We start from the raw sequence: 5,978 nt of genomic DNA, 5'->3' as shown, positions 1-5,978 counted from the left end.
GCTAGTGTAAATGGGATTACTTTCTTGGTTTCTTTTTCAGATTGTTTACTGTTGGCATATGGAAATGCTACTGACTTTTGTATGTTGATTTTGTATCCTGCAACTTTACTGAATTTGTTTATCAGTTCTAATAGTTTTGTTGTGGAATCTTTAGGTTTCTCTAAATATAAGATCATATTGTCTGCAAGCGAGGATAATTTGACTTCCTCCTTTCCAATTTTGATGCCTTTTATTTCTTTCTCTTGTCTGATTGCCCTGTCCAGTACTATGTTGAATAACAGTGGTGAAAGTGGGCATCCTTGTCTTGTTCCAGATCTTAGAGGAAAGGCTTTCAGTTTTTTCCCATTCAGCATGATACCAGCTGTGGGTCTGCATATATGGCTTTTATCGTGTTGAGATAAGTTCCTTCTATTCTTAGTTTTTTGAGAGTTATTTATCATGAAAGGATGTTACATTTTATCAAATGCTTTTTCAGCATCAATTGAAATGATCATATGATTTTTGCCCTTTGTTCTGTTGATATGATGTATCACATTGATTAGTCTGCATATGTGGAACCATCCTTGCATCCTGGGATGAATTTCACTTGATCATGATAAATAATCTTTTCAATGTGTTGTTGAATTCTGTTTGCTACTATTTTGTTGATATTTTTGTTATCTATATTCTTCAGAGACATTTTCCTATAGTTTTCGTTTTTTGTTGTGTCTTTGCCTGGTTTTGGTACCAGGGTGATACAGGCCTCATAGAATGAGTTTAGGAGCATCTCCTCCTCCTTAAATTTTTCAAATAGTTTAAGTAGGATTGCTATTAGTTCTTTGAATGCTTGGTAGAATTCAGCAGTGAAGCCATCAGTTCTTGGGCTTTTCTTTGATGGGAGACTTTTTATTACTTCTTCTATCTTGTTATTTGTTATTTCTTTGTGCAGATTTTGTATTTCTTCCTTGTTCAATCTTGGTAGGTTGTATGTGTCTAGGAATTTATCCATTTCTTCTAGGTTTTCCAATTTATTAGTATATAGTTGCTCATAGTAGTTTCTAATGATCCTTTGGATTTTTGCAGTATCAGTTGTAATGTCTCCTTTTTCATCGCTGATTTATTTATGTCTTCTCTCTTTTTTTCTTAGTCTGGCTAAAGGTATGTCAATTTTGTTTATGTTTTTGAAAAACCAACTTTTGTTTCATTGATTTTTGTATGTTTGTTTCAATTTCATTTATTTCTGCTCTGATCTTTATTATTTCTTTTCTTCTCCTAATTTTGGGTTTGGTTTACTCTTGCTTTTCTAGTTCTTTGAGATGCATTGTTACATCGTTTATTTGAAGCTTTTCTACTTTTTTGATGTAGGTACTTATTTCTATAAACTCTCCTCTTATTACTGCTCCTACTGAGTTCTACAGGTTTTGATATGTTGTTTTTTCATTTTTATTTGCTTCTAGAAATTTTTAAATTTCCTCCTTAATTTCTTCACTGACCCACTGGTCATTCAGTAGCATATTGTTTAATTTCCATATGCTTGTATGTTTGCCAATGTTCGTCTTGTTACTGATTTCTAGTTTTATTCCATAGTTATCAGAGAAAATACTTGATTTCAATTTTTTTTTAATTTTTTAAGACTTGTTTTGTGGCCTAATATGTGGTCTACCCTTAAGAATGATTCATGAGCTCAGGAGAAGAATGTGTATTCTGCAGCTGTTGGATGAAATGTTCTGTAAATATTTATTAGGTCACTTTGGTCTATCATGCAAATTAAGTCTAATGTTTCATTGTTGATTTACTGGATGATGTGTCCAATGTGGAAAGTGGAGTATTGAGGTCTTCGACGCTTTGGCTCTGATGATATTTTCTGTATATGTCTGGTTGCTCCATTGTTGGTGTATGTGTATTTATAATATTTATATTTATGTTTGTTATATCGTCTTGCTGAATTAACCATTTTATCATTATGTAATGACCTTCTTTGTCTCTTTTTACAGTTTGTGTTTTGTAATCTATTTTATCTAACGGAAGTATAGCTACTCTTGCTCTTTTTTGGTTTCCATTTGCATGGAATGTCTTTTTCCATCTCTTTAGTCTATGTATATCTTTATAGGTAAAGTAGGTTTCTCACAGACAGCATAGAATAATTGGCTCTTTTTTTAAAAATCCATTCAACCACTCTTTGTCTTTGATTGCAAAGTTTATTCCATTGACATCCGTTGTTATTATTGTTAGGTAAGGACTTATTACTGTCATGTTGTTATTTGATTTCTGGTTTTTTTGTGGTTCTCTCTTTCTTCCTTCCTGTCTTCCTGTGTTAAAAGTTATTTTCTCTACAGTTTGTTTTAATTTCTTGCTCTTTAGTTTTTCTATATCTCTTATATGTTTCTTGAATTGAGATTACCATGAGGCTTGCAAAAAAATTTGATAACCAATTATTTTAAACATGACAACTCTGCTTACAAACAGGCAAAGATAAATCTAGCAGAAATTCTACCTTTTAACTCCATCCTCCTCCCACTTTTTAACTTTTTAGTGTTTCCATCCATATCTTTTTATACTATCTATCTCTCAAAAAGTTGTAGTTATTTTTGATAGGTTTGTCTTTTAGTCTTCCTTCTCAAGATATAAGTGATTTATATACCACAATTACACAACAATAGAGTATTCTCTACTTGTGTACTTACTGTTACCAGTGAGTTGTATACCTTCAGATAATTTCTTACTGCTCTTTAATATCCTTTTCTTTCATATTGAAGAACTCTTTTTTAGTATTTCTTGTAGGACAGGTCTGGTGTTGATGAAATCCCTCAGCTTTTGTTTGTCTGAAAAGGTATTTCTCCTTCATGTTTGAAGGATATTTTTGCAGGATATATATAATACTCTAGGCTTAACGTTTTTTTCTTTCAGCACTTTGAATATGTCATGCCACTCTATCCTGGCCTGAATGGTGTCCACTGAGAAGTCTGCTGCCAGATGTATTAGAGCTCCTTTATACGTTATTTATTGTTTTCTTTTTTCTCGCTTCTCTTAGGACTTTTTCTTTATTGGTGACCTTTGCAAGCTTGATTGTTAAATGCCTTGACGTAGCATTGTTTGGGTTAAATCTGCTTGGTATTCTATGACCTTTTGTACCTGAAAATTGTTATCTTTCTCTAGGTTTGGAAAGTTCTCTGTAATTATTTCTCTGAATAAACTTTCTACCCCAATCTCTCTCTCTACCTCCTCTTTAAGGCCAATAACTCTCAGATTTTCCCTTTTGAGGCTATTTCCCAGGTCTTGGTAGGCATACTTCATTCTCATTTATTCTTTTTTCTCTTCTGTGTATTTTCAAATAGCCTGTCTTAAAGCTCACAAATTCTTTCTTCTGCTTGGTCAATTCAGCTATTAAGAGACTCTGGTGTATTTCTCAGTTGGTCAATTGAATTCTTAAGCTCTGGAATTTCTGCTTGATTTTTTTTTCAATTTTAATCTCTTTGTTAAATTTCTCTAACAGGCTTCTGGATTCCTTCAGTGTGTTGTCCTGAGTTCACTTAGCTTCTTCAGGACAGCTACTTTGAATTCTTTGTCTGAAAGGTCATCTCTCTCCATCACTCTAGGATTGGTCACTGGTACCTTATTTAGCTGGTTTGGTGAGGTCATGTCATCCTGGATGTTCCTGATGCTTGCAGATGTTCATTGATGGCTGGGTATTGAAGAATTAGGTATTTATTTAAATTTTCAGTCTGGGCTTATTTGAACCTATCCTTCTTCAGAAGACTTTCTAAGTATTCAAAGGGAATTGAGTGCTGTGATCTGAGTCTTTGGTCACTGCAGTTGTATCAGCACCGGGGGTGCCCCAAGCCTACTAATGACTCTTGCAGACTCCTAGTGGTACTACCTTGGTGGACTTGGATAAAACATGGGAGAATTCCCTGGATTACCAGGCAAAGTCTCTCACTCTCTTCCCTCACCTTCTGTGCTGGGCTGCTGGAGTTGGGGGAGGAGTGATGTGGGCACTCCCTCATGGTCACACTTGAAGCCAGCCCAGTCTCACCCAAAGCCTGTGGTCACTAGCTGGCTACTTCTGAGGATTATTCAAAACCCAATGGCTCTTTAGTCAGCAGGTGGAGAACTGGAGAATCCTGCCAGGACTGGTTCCTTCCCTTTAGGGCATCATGTTTCCTTTTGGCCCAGTATAGATCCAGAAATGTCATACAAGAACTAAGGCCTGGACTCAGGGGCTTCAGGAGTCTACTTGGTACTTTATTTTGTTGTGGCTTAGCTGCTACCCAAGTAGCAAAACAAAGTCCTCTCAGCTCTTCCCTTTCTTTAAATGGAAGAAGACTCTCCCTGAGCCAAGCTACCTGTAGTTGGGGGAGGGGTGACATCCTGGCTTGCCTGCAGCTGCTAGTGTCTCACTAGTTCACATGCACCCCAGGTCCTCTGGGTCCCAGCCAGCATAGCCACAGGAATTGCCCAAGGACTGCAGCCTTTGTGGCCTGACTGCCTTAAGAATTTAGTCCAAGCTCCGGGCTACCTTTTGTCAGCCAGTGGTGGGGCTAGCCAGAACTTAGGTTTGGGGGTGGAGGAATTCCCTCTGGCCAGGCTGGTCTAAATGCTCCCTCTGTGGGCACAGGCAGAATTCTGTGTTCCCCCATGCCAGGGTGGTGCTCAGTACAACACAAAGCCCCACAGTAACTTCGCTTAGGGCTAAGAGGTGACATAGGCAATGCAAGATCGTCTTTTTTGTCCTCTTCAGTGCCTGTTTTCTTGATATAATGTTATGACTAGGTAGTACAATTGCTCACCTGAGTTTTGGTTCTTCTGAAGGTGCTTGTTTGAATAGATAGTTGTTGAATTTGGTGTTCATGTGGAGGGATGATTGCTGGAGGTTTCTATATGGCCATCTTGCTCCACCTCATTTTCATTTTTCATGGACTGCCTCTCACATGGTTTTCTTTTATAAAATGATTATCAGTAAGTTTTTTCTTTTTTATTTGATATACCTATCCATTGTATAATGATTATCGCAAATTAACATATCCATGCCTACCCATGCTGTTCATTAGATCCCCAGAACTTATTCATATTATAACTGAAAGTTTGTACCCTTTGACTAACATCTCACCATTTCCTCCACCCCTCCAGACCCTGGTAACCACCATTCTACTCTCTGCTTCTATGAATTCAACTTTTTTAGATTCCACATATAAGCAACATCACATAGTACTTGTCTCTCTGTGTCTGGCTTATTTCACTTAATAATGTTCTCCAGGTTCATCCATGTTGTCACAAATGGCAGAATTTCCTTTTTTGTGGCTGAACAATATTCCTGTGTGTGTGTGTGTGCGCACACGCGTGTGTAAACACCACAGTTTTTTTTATCCATTCATCCATCAATGGACACTTAGCTTGTTTCCATATCTTGGCTATTGTGAATAATGTTGCAAGGAACACGGGGGTGCAGCTATCTCTTTGAGATGGGGATTTTATTTCCTTTGGATATATACCCAGAGGAGGGATTGTTAAATAATATGATAGTTCAGTTTTTTTTCCTCTAAAAAGTTTTTACCCTTTCCATGGGGGCTTCTCTGAGAAAGAAATTAAATAATGTATATTAAAGATAACAGTAAGAAAAAAGCATTTTACAAAATAAGGTTTTTTTGCCAACAGCAATTGCGATTTTAAAGTGACCACTGTCTGCTTCTATGTGTTGCTGATCTTTCTAGTCTTTCTTTTGTCCGTTTAAAATTTTGTTCCATTCTCTAGAAGCTGGAACTGCTAATAGCTGGGAGAGGGAGGATACCTGAAATAGGGCAGGTGTGTTTGGCAAAGATCTAAGGTGTGTCTCCATCAGGGATATGAACTCCAGCCAAGATATGTTAGAGGCTGTTTAAGGATCATTATGATAGCCAGGTGATGCTAAATTCTAATTGCCTGCTGCTAGCCACTGGGTGGGTGAGGTGTAGAAGGGAGAAGAGGATGATATTTATAAATGGCAGGTGTAAAAGGCTGAAAAT

This window comes from Propithecus coquereli, unplaced genomic scaffold, assembly GCF_000956105.1.
Source record: "Propithecus coquereli isolate 6110/MARCELLA unplaced genomic scaffold, Pcoq_1.0 Scaffold302, whole genome shotgun sequence".
Lineage (NCBI taxonomy): Eukaryota > Metazoa > Chordata > Mammalia > Primates > Indriidae > Propithecus > Propithecus coquereli.
This window is presented reverse-complemented; position numbering follows the sequence as displayed.